The sequence below is a fragment of the Nelumbo nucifera genome, chromosome 3 (assembly GCF_055504915.1).
Source record: "Nelumbo nucifera cultivar China Antique chromosome 3, China Antique-T2T, whole genome shotgun sequence".
Classification (NCBI taxonomy): domain Eukaryota; kingdom Viridiplantae; phylum Streptophyta; class Magnoliopsida; order Proteales; family Nelumbonaceae; genus Nelumbo; species Nelumbo nucifera.
In genome coordinates, this window is record NC_142651.1 from 76,268,806 (window position 1) to 76,285,401 (window position 16,596).

Sequence of the window (16,596 nt, forward strand, 5' to 3'; positions counted from 1 at the left end):
AATATAAATTGATCCACTTTTACCCAATGTTTTCAACTTTTTAATCTGACAAGTATGAGTGGACGACTAATCACCGAATTGGGTTTCTAATTTAGGCCTTGTTCTTTTGGTTTGGTTTCAACCTTCTAATGTCTTAAAAGCACTCTTTTTTTTAGATATCAGGATGTTCTTCTAATACATCTTGTTTTTTAGATTTTATTTTATACATTAGACTTGACAACATTCTTATTATTTGCCCCCAAAATGCCCTTCTATTTTTTGGTCTGTTTTATTAAAATCCCTAACATGGATCTCTCTCTCATTTAGGTTGTGTTTGGTTTGAAAGAAAATGTGGGAAAAAGAAGTGGTGTTCAAACTTGAACACATTGACACAACTTGATAATAACAATGTAAAGCACAAAACAAATGCCTCTTGATAAGCTGATAAAAACAAATGCAAACATATCTATATCAGATGCAAGAGTATGTACAATACTATAGGCTCAAACACTTGAAGAGATTCAAGAAACCTCAATGGGAAACAAATTTTTCTCACTACTAAGAATTGATTAAGCTAAAAAATCTCTTCTTTCTAAAACTCTTTTGCACACAATATGCTCTCTTTTCACTTATCAAATTTCTATTGATTAAGCTCTTCTTGTTTTCAATCCAAAACCACTGATTTCTAGTGGTAGAGAGCAAGTGACTGTTATAGATCCATTGGGAAGGATTAAACCATATTTGAAAATGTTTAGAAAAAGCTCCCAATAACGTTGAAGGCTTAACAAAAGAGGAAATAGTTGTTATACCTTCAAACGGTCAAATTTTTCACCAAGTATTGGACAAGCACGAGCTAGTAGTTGACTACTATGTAGGGAGGAGTCTCTTCTCATTGGTAGTCGACTACGTCCTCCTATAGTCAACTACTAGCCAATACTCAATCTTGGCTGTGAGACATACTTGACTATTGATTTTCTATAGTTAACTACCAAGCAATATTCAAGTGGCACTAGCATCAGCTATCAAAGGTAATTGACTATAGCCTCAAGGGGAATGACTATTGAGTGACATAAGTATCTGTTGTCAAGGTTAGTCGACTATAGCTTCAGGGGTTGTTGACTACTGATCACACTTGACTCTAGAAACTTTAAGATTTTGATTTCAAAGATTAGTTGATTATATTTTACTATTATTTAAATAATATTTTAGTATTCCTTGGATTATTGTCACCTTTAATAGATCGGACCTCGGTTTCTGTGTTCTTGCCTACCACCTTGGCTACCTTGTCACCCGGTTCTTCCTCTCGAGTGTCCATGAAAGGGTCAAGCTTGTTGGCATCAAAGTCTAGAATAATTGCTAGCAGCTACCCCTAGCATAGATTGAACCCCTCTAAGAAAGACTTGCCTTTGAAAGATCGAATTCGGATAATCTCCTTATCTGATATATATATATATATATATAATAGTTGAAAAAATACATGTATTTTTTGTTTTACTTTATTTAAACTATTATATTTTCTTTTCCTTTTAATAATTTATTAATTTTTAAAAATGAAATCTTGGATCAAATTTAGGTATTCGACATCTTGATCATATTCGAATTTAAATCAATATTTATGAAATATGATCAGAACTTCAAATCGGATCTATAATGTACCAAATCAGATTTGAATATACCTTGATTCAAATCCGATCTGATTTGTTCGCATCCCTATGGCAATGAACACCTAGGCCTCGACTTTACGGACCCTAGATTCTGCCACCTTTGGAGAAGAAAGGGCATTGTGGCACTCCTCCTTCATCTTCACTATACCTCTTCTTGTAGCCGATCCTCCTTTGATAGGCGGCTTGCCTCGGCATCAGCCTACTCTATATGCTTGCTCTTGGGCTGGATCCGATTGTAAGGGGTGACCACCAACAAAAATTACAAGTATGTAAAAAGTTTCTCCCTACATCAGCTCCCTTGCCTAGCGCCAAGTCAATTAGGGGAGAGTTGGGCTTGGCCTCCAAAGACTGCATGTCTCTAGGCAGAACACTGCCACAGGCTAGCTCTTGTCCTAAAACATTCATAGTGATGGAGTCTCCCAACTTCATCGACTAACTTGTCAAGGGGCTCATGCTCTCAACTATCAGCTGAGCCATTAGGGGTATCAAAGAGAACCACTTGGGGAGTAAACTGAGGTGTAGTCATTAACGAGCCTTCACCATGGCCAATAACTTGCTTCTTAAGCGGTCTTTTCCCCTTCTATAGTGTCGGAGGTCCTCTTGTTGACTACTATTGCCTTCTTTTTATGCATGACAACAACCTTAGCTTCTTTCTTCTTCGAAGTGGCATCTTTCTCAGCATTGTTTTTCTTTGTGGTGTCAATAGCTACCACCTTGCCTTTGGAAACCTTACCCTTTTTCTTACTAGCCTTGTCCGTAGTCACCCTCATTGTTGCCTCAACATCGGCGTTCTTGGTCGCTAGTGCCACTTTCTTCCTAACAGATACATCCATGTCTATAAAAGCAAGAAACTCAAAGTTAGTACAATTCATGCATAAATCGAAATAAGTTAAGCAAGAACATGTATCCACCGATCTTAGCTTAATCGAGGCCAGCCATCTACTTAGACACTCCCTCTATATCTAATACGGGTTAGTTACCCCTTCTCCTCTTCGGTGTTGTACAACTTGAACTTCTCAAATGTGATATTTTGGTTTCCCCACCTCATCTTGAAGGAGCAAACCCTAGGACAAGACAAATATAAGTATTTGCCCTTGAAGTTGTGCATAGAAGACAAAGACCCCTTCAGGATTTTCCCATCTCAAGACTTGAAGTACCACCATCCCTTGCCTGAGGGGTAGCACCTTGTAATGTACAAGATTCTAAACATATTTAGGGTAAGAGGAACACTTTGGAGATGAACTATGGAGAGAATGTTATTGACGGTCTTGATGGAATTGGGCACAATTTGACTCATGGTGATGTTAGGAGGTCTCCTCTACCTCATCCTTGGATTCCTCCATGAAGCATCCTTGGAAGTGGAAAAGGAAATGTTGGGGTGGACCACTAAGGAAGATCATAAGCTTCACTATCAGAATCAAATGACATGATGAGGGATGTAGGGACTTACCAGGAAGTTTAAAGGAAATACGAAGACAACGAAGACTTCAAAGAACATACACTAAAAAGCAGACCAAGGTGATATGAAAGCTCTCAAATGAAAGCTAAAGCAACAAATGATAGGTCTCTTGTCCCCTCAACCCCTCCTTTTATAAAAACTTTAACGATTGAGATCCTTCTAATCCAACAACCACGATAATGTCCCTTCTGATGAGGGGTGATTTGGCCCTCCAATAATAGTGCCACGTGGCAAGTCTGAACCATTTTATGACACCTCGGCACCACATGTGGCCGAACCTCATCTAACTAGGTTGTCCTAAATTGGCCTCTATGAATCAGACCTCGACCAATGCGAGACATATAAGTCGCTCAATGACAACCTGAACTACACCACCTTGAAGGCATAAGTCGATGACTCAAGCGACCGACCTGTCTCCCCGACCTAGGCCATTGACAACCTGTGTGGTTAACCGACCTCTGGCATATTGGCCCACGTGGTGTGTCCAACCTCATCTAGTCACCTCACCTATTGGTTCCGAATCACATGGTGATACGTCACCCACCTAGTAGTGATGAGCCCGGTTCCATCTGCTTTGGAAGGAACCAAATGAGGACCATCACAATGTTGATACGGTGTGCACCGAAGATAATAGGCTAATAAGGCTTATTGTTCCTAGATATCTAGGACACGCCACTTAAGCCTCGATGTCTATATAAAGGAACCTACAAACCTTCACAATGTACGCAATCTCGTCCAAAACTTGCACTCACTCTCTTTCTTTGCTCTCTGCTCTCTCAGCAAACTTAATCAACTCAACTAACTTAAGCATTGGAGTGCCTTTTCAAGGTTAACCACCCTAGGTACTCTACTTCTCACTACACTGTCTTCATAATGTCTTCACCCAAGAACAAGGAAACTAACTCGACAAAACCTCTAATAAGGGAAATTATAAACAGTTGAGCCTTCAATGGTTCTTGTCGATATGGATCATCAATAGTTCAAGGAGCTGATGCATTACATGCGAAGCATGGCTCTACGCATGCAGTCCTAGAAGCATCGATTTGTAGCTCTCAAGTCAATCATCCCCGAGTACCATTATAGGTGCAACCACTACTCTAGAACTAGGACCAGAACTAGAACATGAATTCATCCTGGCCAGTCACCTTGCTAGAGGACTAATGTCAACCTCACGACGTGATGGAGGACCTTACTAGGACCCGTACTTCCGAAGCGCAGGGCGCTACTTATGCCCCTGACGAGGAGGGCAATAGAGCAACACTCCCCCGTTAAGTTGGCCAACTCGGCTTTGTTATCAGGGTTCAAGTGGGACAGGCGAAAGAGGCACGCTAGGCGTGAGCCCACCAAGAGCCGACTTGGCCCGAAAGTGGAAGATCGCCAGACAAGCCCAGCTAAAGACTGAGAAGTCAGTTGGTCAAACACCTTGAGCACACCCCTAGTTCACTCAGGCATCACCCCTATCAGCTAAGATCCTTGTCAAGCCTAGGCCCAAGGACTTCAAGGTCTCGAACCTAGAGACCTACGATAAAACCAATGACTCAGTTGGCCATGTGGATAGCTTTCAGGCAATGATGTTATCTGCATGGAAAAAACGATGCTAGCCTATGCCTCACCTTCTTGACCACATTCCACCAAGTTGCTTGGATGTGGTATTCAGGTTTGGCACCAGGTTCCATTATGACCTGGGACTAGTTTGTGAACCTTTTCACCACTCACATCGCCACAAGCTAACGTTGTCCAAAGACTATCGAGCACCCCATGACGGTCTACTAGTGCTTCGACAAAGATCTCCGGGAGTTCATACAAAGGTTCAACCTAGAGTCCTTGCAGATCCAGAACCACAATCCTGCCATGCAGATGACGTGATGATTTTTAATGATTGAGACCCACAGGAAGAGATAGCCAGAATGGGAAAGAGGAAGGAATGCAATGATGACCGAGGTGAAAGTAGCAACAAGAAAAGCCAATGAGACAACAGGTCCTCTAGGCGCTCTAGGTTGCTTGACCATCATTCCAGGTTGTCTCCCCAATGCTCTAGGTCATCTTCGAAACATTCTAGGACTCCCCCTATGAAGTACAAGAATTACACCTCATTAACGCAAGGATGAGGAGATTCTAGTGGAGATTAAGTCAACTAACTACCTGAAGTGGCCACCTCGCCTAAAGGGAAATCCAATGAACAAGAACCAACATTGGTATTGTAACTTCCATAAGGAGAAAGGGCAAGACATAAAGAATTGTCTGAACCTCAAGTGTGAGATCGGGGAGTTGATTCAGTGAGGATATTTGAAGAAAATCATCAAGAAGGAGGACCAAGCTATTGAGCCACCAAGGAACCCATCAAAGGACCAGCCCCGGTAGATTGAACAACCACCCGCCGGGGTCAATAGTGGTAGGGTGCAGCTCAACGGTCGGAAGAGAAGCAATGCGCGACTTCAACAATGAAGAAGACAACCCTTTGAAGAGGTTGAGGACTGAGGAGGTGATTTACTTCACTAAAGATGATACATGAGGGGTCCATTACCTGCACGATGATGCTCTAGTGGTGAAGCTGATCATCCATAATTATGAGGGGAAGCGCACTCTAGTCGACAGTAGAAGATTGATAGAGATGTTAGACAGTTTTGTATGCCCTTAGCTTCAATCAGAATGATGTACTTTATGAGTTTATTGTAAATGAATAAAATTGCATATTTGATTCATGTTCCCTTGGTATGTTTCTGTGTAATACCCTTAAACTGGACACTTAATGAGACTCGTGTTAGTTTAGAATGTTCACAGCCAGTGGATCGGTCTGGGGAGACCTATCCTGACAAGGCTAACACTGTGGTGCCACCAAGTCGGTTGGGGTGGCCTGTCTCAGCTGCCAGGGTGAGACCCTAGGCACATACAGTGTAGGATTAATTGAATCCATGAACTGGACCAGATTTCCAGTATTGCCCTGGACCTTGGAGATTGATGGGCAAAATTGGAAAGTTACACCCGACCCCTAGACTCGATTATGATACTGCACTAGGTGTCGGATCGGGCTGTCTTTGATGTACCAATCAGTGAGATCCTTAGCGGGGGTCAAAACCTGGGTATGTTGGGACAGTCCGAGAATTCATCTGAGTGGGTGATCATAGTGACAAGATCAACCCCTTTGTCGGACAAAGGTAATGATCGGGGATGCACTCTCACTGATGGAAACCAAGACTTCCAGCAGCCGATTTCAACCATTGAGATTTGTTTTGCAAAGTATATTTTATATGAGATATAAAAGTATATATTATGGTTTCTAAAATGTTTGCAAAAAGGTTTTAATTCCCGGTATCCATATAAGTAGAGAGTGCAACACTGTTCCTTACAGCCGAGGGAGAGGTCCTCTCTTGTAGGGCAGTGTATGATCATTATGGGCTGAGAGGTTAAGTGTAAGACCATTGAGAATAATACCTGATGGGCTAATGTTGCATCTGCCCACAGTCCTGGGTGTGACAAGGTGGCTTGGCCCAGGGACCACTTAGGGTAAATGTTGGGCCCATAGAGCCCATTTGATGGGTTTCAGGGGGTGCACTGTCCTTAACAGTGTATTCGGCCAGGCCTTGTAACAAAGGTTGGGTCGAACCCATGTGGCTGATGTGTAGATTAATGCTTGGGTCCCATGTCATACAAGGAAGCCCAACTGGGCAGCAGTTAGGAAGGTTAAGTGAGTACATAAGCTTAATGGGCCTAAAGCCCATTTCGAACTGGGCTATTTATTTAGTTAATAATGGGGTGAATTCTGAGATGGATTAGCAGATAGGATAGGGTCTTGACCCTATCCACTCAGAGAGTCTAGATCTGAATGTAGAAACCTCCTAATGAGATTAGGAAAAAGCTAATCTAATCTGCAGATAAGATAAGGGTTTATCCTTATCACCTAAAGAGAAGGCTGATCCAAATATGATTTGGATAAGCAGCTCCTAATGGGATTAGGAGCTGATTTTTTAGGTTAACAAAAGAAGAAGGGGGCAGCAGCCTTTAGAAGACATACATCAGATTTTCTTCAGTGCTGAAATCACAAGAAGAGAGAATTCTGCACCCTGCGAATACTCTCTTGCCGCCCTATTTTCCAGTTCGATCTCTAGTTGTGGGAAAAGTCAAGATTCGATCTTGACATCAGTTCTTTGAGAAATGATTGAAAAGGAAGCTGTGCTCACATACCATCCTGTTGTTTCTTGCGAAGGACAGAGTTCTTGGAGAAGAACACTGCTGATTCTGCTCCATCCTGCACTACGCCATCTTCAGTGGGAGCAGTCTTTGGATCCTTCCTTGGGCGTGAACAACTTCGTTGGGAGATATTATTTCTCCGTATCAGGTATAATCCTCCCCTACTCCTTTTGGTTCAGATCTAGTTCAGTTTAAGGTTCAAGAATGATCCTTGAAAATATGATTTTCTAAATAGGGAATGCGATTCCCAGTTGAAGGAAGAGAAAAATTTTTGAAATTCGCCCCCTTATTCTGCAATCTTTGGGCGTCCATGGGATGGATCTCTCATCCTTTCAATACATTCTCTTCATTAAGGCTTTTGAAAAGATGAAGTTGGATAGAAAAACCTCATCCCTACCAACATACCATTGGTCAATTTCAGCGGGGGCATCATCTACCCTCTCGAAAGAATCAACATGTCAATTACAATGGGGACCGTGCCAAACAGGACCTCTTTTAATCATGATAGATTCTTGGCCACCCTATCCTACACACACTCCAAGTCGTGGTATCCACATACCACCTGGCCATGAAATTCCCCACCGAGCAAGAATTGGGGTAGTGCACAAGGAGTAGTTAGAGTCCTTGAAATGTTACGCGGTGGCCTTAATGGGCAAAGGAAAACAGTCATTGGTAGTTAACCTAGAACCGCTCCCAGAGCTTAACAAAGGTCAAGGTCGCCTTGTGGAAGACGTTGTCCTGGTGCATGTCCCAAATACTAAGCATGAGAAGATGGTATAGATTAGGTCACGCCTCGAGGAGCCCCTATGCACTAAACTAGTAAGTTTTTTATGTTCTAGTAGTGATATTTTTGCCTAATCGGCTACAGACATGCCCGACATAGACTCCTTTGTTATAACTCAGGCTTAACGTAAGTCCTTTGGTTAAAACTGTAAAGTAAAGGAAAATGAACTTCACCCTAAAGTAGTGGAAAACCATTGATGAGGAGGTAAAGAAGCTCCTCAATGCCAGATTTATTAAAGTGGGTTATAGATGATAAGGGCAACTTTTGGGCCCTAATATCAATAAAAATAATATTTTTAATATAATTTCTAAAATAGGTTAACTATTTAAAAAATATATCAAATAACTGAAAAAACATTGTTCATCTTTTTCCTCTTCCAAACACTATTCATCTTCTTACAACTCTGCCGAAGAGGTTGCTATGTCCATCACCACAACCACCACCAACCAAGAGATGATGTTGCTTCATCCCCGACTCAGCCCAAAAGATTTTTCTGGCCATAGGAGGACAATCAGATACTACCACATCCACATCCTTTCCTTTCAAAGAGGAAATATTCTACAATCAACACACCAGTAGTGAAGTCGAACTGAAAGAGCGGATCTCTGGCTTGGAATCATTCCTAAAGCTTGAGCCTGAAGCAGCGGAGCCGTTGGGGGGAGTGTGGAACCGGAAGCCACACACGGATGTCCTTTAGAAGAAGAACTCATAGCGGCTCTGCTCCAAATTTAGATGCTGAGAAGAAGAAAAAGGAGGAGGAGGAGGAAAGAGAAAGATAGAGACCAGAGGTGGGGAGATTTGTCCGGTGGTCTTAAGGAGGAAGGAGATGAACAGTGTTTCTACCCTTTATTGATATTTTTAAAAAAAAGTTACCATATTCTAGAAATTATGTTAAAAAAATTATTTTTATTGATAATAAGACCCAAAAGTTGCCCTTATCAACTATAATCCTTTTATTAAAGAAGTAGAGTACCCGAGCTAGATAGCGGACTTGCAATCTTTTGAACTGAGCTAAGCTCGAGCTTATGCCTCTAGTTCAAATTGAGCTCGAGCCGAACTCGAATAGCCAAGTATATCGGCTCACCTCGAATCCACCCCTAGTCTCAATTACTGTAACTGAACAAGGAAAAACCCACCGTTACATCACTGTTTGTTCAATGAAAAATCAAGTTTTCGGTAATTCCAACTAGTAGTGACCTAAGAAAATCTGTGATGGTTCTGAATGTAGGACAAATGTAGAGGAACCTCTTAAAAGAAACACACTACTTTATCTCAGTTCTTCCTATCGTAACTTCATTGTTTTCTATTCTTTCAATACAAAATAAAAAAAAAGGAAAAGAAAAGACAAGATTTCAGGCGATTTTGGTGTGTCAATGACCGGAAGAATTTTGTCTTGCTGAAAATTTTGCATGACATTTGCCCATTTGGAATAGAGACTATAGAACTGTCATTTTAAAAACTTAAAGGATATTTTTGTCATTTCACATGACATCTAACGTTGGTTAATGGTTTTGGACTAAAATAGCAATCTTTGAAAGCTCAAATACTGCAATGGCACGTTTTAAAGTTCCAATACTAAAGTGAGACTAACCCCAAAGTACAAGATACTAATATGCAATTTACCCTAAAGATATCAAGCATGAGTTTGACAAAAAATTGCAACTATGTTAATTTTATAAAAATTGCCTGAGGCAGCGGGTCAAGCATATCTTAAATTCTATTGGTTTTGACTTTTGGTCCTTCCTGCCATGTTTGTTAGCAAGGTTCAAAGTGTTACATATGTTGTGTATTTATTAGTTTTTAAATCCACTAATGTTAGGAGTTAGAATGTGATTACTTTTGAAGGGTAATGCATCCTAGAGACGTTTTGAATCAAGTTTTGAAATTTTAAAATAAAGTACGGGAGATGTTTCTAGTGCACACTAGGATGTTTTTTTTACTTCTGTGGGCCCCATGTTCTATGATGGAGCCCATCAAAACACAAATTACCAAAACCATCTCAATCTACATTCTCACTTAATTTCTTTAACATTCATCCATCTACATCCATCTAAGCATTTGTATTTTTGCTACTCATTTCTTAGTAAGGGTGATCATTCTTGAACCAGCCCAGTGCACAAAATTTCTGACCTAGGGCCAAATTTTTGTGTAGGCCTAGCCCAGGCATTAAGCCCTAAACTTCTAGGCAGGGATTGAGTCCAACATTGCCCAATCCAAGGCTTTCTTTATATATATATACAAGCGGGGGCTCCTATGATGTAGGGGTTTTGTTAAGCAAAAGTGAAATAATAAAAATACATGAGTAGACAATTTTTTATATTTGAATTTTTTAAATAATTAATAATTATTTATGTTTAATATACGTGTTTTAATAACTTTTACAATAAAAAATAATCATAATTAATTTCAACTAAATTAATAGTCTAATCTCTAATAAATGGTAATACATCTTTAAGGCATTTAGTGATATGCACCACACTAAAACACCACACCAAAACCATCTCAATATACATTCTCACTTAATTTCTTAAAAATTCATCCATCTACATCCATCTCAGCATTAGTATTTTTGCTACTCATTTCTTAGTAAGGGTGATCATTCTTGAACCAGCCCAGCGCACAAAATTTCTGACCTAGGGCCAAATTTTTGTGTAGACCTAGCCCAAGCATTAATGAAGGGATGAGAGATCCATCGTATGGACGCCCAAATCTTGTGAAATAAAGGGGCGATTTTCAAAATTTTTCTCTCCCTTTCAATTGGGAATCGCATACCCTATTTAGAAAATCATATTTTCAATGATCAATCTTGAACCATAAACTGAACCAAATTTGAACCAAAAGGAGTAGGAGAAAATTATACCTGATACAAAGAAAAAGTATCTCCCAACGAAGTCACCTAAGGATCCAAAGACTGCTCCCACTGAAGATGGCGCAGTGCAGGATGGAGCAGAATCAGTAGTATTCTTCTCCAAAAATTATATCATTCGCAAGAAATAGTAGGATGGCACGTGAGCACAGCCTCCTATCAATTCCTTCTCAAAGAACTGATGTCAAGATCGAATCTTGACTTCTCGCACAACTGGAGATCGAACTGGATGTCTGGCAGCTGCAGGAATGAGGTGGCAAGAAAGATCTTTGCAGGGATTGCAGAAATCTTTCTTCTGTGATTTCAGCACTAAAGATGATCTGATTATCTGATGCTTCTTAAGGCTGCCGCCCCCTCCTTCTTTTGTAAACCCAAAGGATCAGTTCCTAATCCAATTAGGAGCTGCTTATCCAAATCATATTTGGATCAGACCTCTCTTTAGGTGATAAGGATAAACCCTTATCTTATCTGTAGAATAGATCAGCCTTCTCCTAATCTCATTTGGAGGTTTCTAGATCAGAATCATATTCAGATCTGGACTCTCTGAGTGGATAGGCTTAAGACTCTATCCTATCTACTGATCCATCTCAGAATTCGCCCATATTTAACTTATTAAATAAGTCCAATTCAAAATGGGTTTTAGGCCCATTAAGCTTGTGTGCTCACTTAACCTTCCTAACTGCTGCCCAGTTGGGCTTCCTTGTATGGCGTGGGACCCAAGCATTGATTTACACATCAGCCACATGGGTTCAGCCCAGCCTTTGTTACATTGCCTGACCGAATACACTGTTAAGGACAGTGCACCCCCTGAAACCCATCAATGGGCTCTATGGGCCCAACACTTACCCTAAGTGGTCCCTGGGCCAAGCCACCTTGTAACACCTAGGGACTGTGGGCAGATGCAAGATTAGCCTATCAGGTATTATTCTCAATGGTCTTACATTTAATCTCTCAACCCATAATGATAATACACTGCCCTACAAGAGAGGACCTCTCCCTCGGCTGCAAGGAACAGTGTTGCACTCTCTACTTATATAGATCCCAGGAATTAAAACCTTTTGCAAACATTTTAGAAACCATAATGTATATATATACTTTTATATCTCATATAAAATATACTTTGCAAAACAAATCTCAACGATTGAAATCGGCTGCCAGCAGTCTTGGTTTACATTAGTGAGAATGCATCCCTGATCATTACCTTTGTCCGACAAAGGGGCTGATCATGTCACTATGATCACCCACTCAGATGAATTCTCAGACTGTCCCAACATACCCAGGTTTTGACTCCCGCTAAGGATCTCATTGATTGGTACATCAAAAACAGCCCAATCCGACACCTAGTGCAGTATCATAATCGAGTCTAGGGGTCGGGTGTAACTTTGCAGTTTTGCCCATTAATCTCCAAGGTCCAGGGCAATACTAGAAATCTGGTCCAGTTCAAAGATTCAATTTATCCTACACTGTATGTGCCTAGGGTCTCATCCTAGCAGCTGAGACAGGCTACCCCAACCGACTTGGTGGGACAACAGTGTCAACCTTATCAGGATAGGTCTCCCCAGACCGACCCACTGGCTGTGAACATTCAAAACTAATACGAGTCTCATTAAGTGTCCAGTTTAAGGGTATTACACAGAAACATACCAAGGGAACATAAATCAAATATGTACTTTTATTCATTTACAATAAACTCATAAAGTACATCATTCTGATTGAAGCTAAGGGCATACAAAACTATCCAACAATTAAGCCCTAAAACTTCCGGGCAGGGATTGAGTCCAACATTGCCCAATCCAAGGCTTTGTTTATATATATATATATATATATATATATATATATATATATATATATAAGTGGGGGCTCATATGATGTACGGGTTTTGTTAAGAAAAAGTTAAATAATAAAAATACATGAGTAAACAATTTTTTATAATTGAATTTTTTAAATAATTAATAATTATTTATGTTTAATATACGTGTTTTAATAATTTTTACGATAAAAAATAATCATAATTAATTTCAACTAAATTAGTAGTCTAATCTCTAATAAATGTCAATACTTCTTTTTGGTATTTAGTGATATGCACCACACTAAAGCCATCTCAATCTACATTCTCACTTAATTTCTTTAACATTCATCCATCTACATCCATCTAAGCATTTGTATTTTCGCTACTCATTTCTTAGTAAGGGTGATCATTCTTGAACCAGCCCAACGCACAAAATTTCTGACCTAGGGGTCCTGGCCTAGGCATTAAGCCCTAAAACTTCCAAGCAGGGATTGAGTCCAACACTGCCCAATCCAAGGCTTTGTATATATATATATATATAAGCGGGGGCTCATATGATGTACGGGTTTTGTTAAGCAAAAGTGAAACAATAAAAATACATGAGTAAACAATTTTTTATATTTGAATTTTTTTAAATAATTAATAAATATTTATGTTTAATATACGTGTTTTAATAATTTTTACAATAAAAAATAATCATAATTAATTTCAACTAAATTAATAGTCTAATCTCTAATAAATGGCAATACTTCTTTTCGGTTTTTAGTGATATGCACCACACTAAAACCATCTCAATCTACATTCTCACTTAATTTCTTTAACATTCAATCTACATCCATCTAAGCATTAGTATTTTTGCTACTCATTTCTTAGTAAGAGTGATCATTCTTGAACCAGCCCAGCGCACAAAATTTCTGACCTAGGGCCAAATTTTTGTGTAAACCTAGCCCAAGCATTAATGAAGGGATGAGAGATTCATCGTATGGACGCCCAAATCTTGTGAAATAAAGGGGCGATTTTCAAAATTTTTCTCTCCCTTTCAATTGGGAATCGCATTCCCTATTTAGAAAATCATATTTTCAATGATCAATCTTGAACCATAAACTGAACCAAATTTGAACCAAAATGAGTAGGAGAAAATTATAATTACACAAAAATTATACCTGATACCAAAAGGGGCTCATATGATGTACAGGTTTTGTTAAGCAAAAGTGAAACAAAAAAAATACATGAGTAGACAATTTTTTAGATTTGAATTTTTTAAATAATTAATAATTATTTATGTTTAATATACATGTTTTAATAACTTTTACGATAAAAAATAATCATAATTAATTTCAACTAAATTAATAGTCTAGTCTCTAATAAATGGCAATACTTCGTTTTTGTATTTAGTGATATGCACCACACTAAAACACCTCCCCAAAGTCAATGATTGCGGGAATTGAATTCACATCTATGCTGGAATGAACCATGGAACCAACTGAGCACCCTTTAGTTGGCTAATAAATAACAATAGTTTAATCTCCAATAGTCATTAAAGTTTATTAGTCAAAATACATAATTTCTGAAAACAAATTTATAACAAAAATACAATAAATCCAATAATTATAATAAATTAAGATTCAAAAGTTAAATAACAAAAATTTAATCACTAATAAATATTGAAAATTCAATGTTAACAAACAAAACAAAAATATATTTATACATAATTATTTAAAATATATTCTTCACAAAAATACAATAAATAATTACTAAAAATAAAATAAATATTAATTTTAGTGTATGTATATATACATAATATATTGTGTGTGTGAGTGTATGTTTATATTAGATAGATAGATATAGATAATGATTTCAAAACTACTATCAATAAATATTAATTTTTCTGAAAATTATTCTCTATGATTATTAATTGATAAAGTGAAAGTATGATTTTATTATTAGTATAATAATAACTGTAATCATTATTTTAATTTTTAATATATATTAAAAATATCTTTTTTTTGCAAATTATTACATATTTTTGCTATTTGAAATCCTTAATACCACTGAATTATTTAATTTTTTTTATTATTTCAATAATAATTAAGTTTTTAAATTACTTATATTTTTATTTTTATTATCAAATATTATTAAATTTGTTATAATCACTTTTGTTCTTAAAAATTTTAAGTTATTACATAATTTTGTTATTTAATCTATTTATTATTTAAATAATATTTAACTATGAAATAGTTATTAAATTTTTTATAATTAATATACTTAACTTTTATTGTTATTTAAGTTTTCTTTATTTTAAAGTTATTTCATAATAATAAATATTTTTTCATACAACTATTTAGCTAATATAATATTTTGTTATTTAAAATATTAAGTTATTGAAATATTAAATTAATAATTAAATTTTTTAAATTTTTATTATTTAAACAATATTTAAAATATTATTTAGTTATTAAATTGATAATCCGTAAAATTATAATTTATATTTTCATTATATAATTTAGTTATAAATTTTCTAAATATCTAAAATTATTAATAATCCAAATATTATTAAATACTAGCAACCTTGAGAAATGGCAATTTCCCCCATCCCTGTCAAATACCCAACCTCCACGATCTGGTGGGTGGGGATGGGATTAATAAGAACACCATGTCAAGGATAGGGAAGAGGATGGGAATGGGGAATGAAGTCCATGCCCTTCTCCGACCTCAAGTATATATATATATTATTTGCATTTTAATTTTCTTTATTTTAAATAAATACCTTTATGAAAACAATCTTTTAAATAAAAAGTTTGGGGATTAAAGTCCCCTATGAGGAACCAATTTCCATTAGGCTATGTTTGGTTTGAAGGAAGAGGAAGGAAAAGGAAGGGAAAGATAGAAAAACCAATACAATGTTTGTAAAGATTTCTCTAAGGTCAGAGATGGGGAACAATTTAAAACTAAAGGTTGGGGACAGGGAGTGTGATCCCTACCCCGAACCCACCCATTCTCATTCCTACCAAGAGATCATCCCCTAAACCCATAAATATAATTCCAATAATTATGGCAATTATAAATGTAGTATGCAATAATTATGAAAATTATTAAAATTTCCCAATCATGTATCTAAATAATTGAAAGTTTTATAATTTAACTTTCACAAAATTAACCTACCAAAATCAATAATTTTAGTAATTAAATTACCAAAATCACTAATTATTGCTCAAAAAGTACAGTAAATATCAACATTACTGGAAATGTAAAAAATAAAATTATATTTGTTGAAATTAATTTTCCACAAATAAGCTACTGATAGTATCATTAAATATTAATAAATTGACCAAATTTTCTGAAAAATATCAATAACTAATTATTTCTAAAAAAATACTGATAATATCAAACTTACTAAAAATATAAAAAAAAAGTTATATTTTTGAAGTAAATTTAAAAATGAAAATTACTAATAAAATTTTATTAATAAAGTTGTATTTATTAATATTTTAATTAATCATTCATTTTTTAGTAATTATTGATTTCAATTACAAACCAATTTTTTTAAAATTTAATTAACAAATCAGTAATTTTCATCAAGTACTTTTTAATAATTAAATTTTCCAATTTACCAAAACTACGGAAAAGCATAGTTTAGGTGTTAATAGTTACTAAATAATATTCAATAATATTAGTAATTATTGAAAATATCAAAAATATTTTACAATTAATTTAACTATCTAAAATAAAATTTAACAATTTATTTAACCACATTTTCTAGTTTTTAAATAGTTTATTGGATGTAAGATTAAGAGGTGTTTTGTAGAGAGTCCAAGGTGGGAGAGAGAGTTTAGGACAAAATTTGGGAGGGGTTGGCTAAGTGATTGG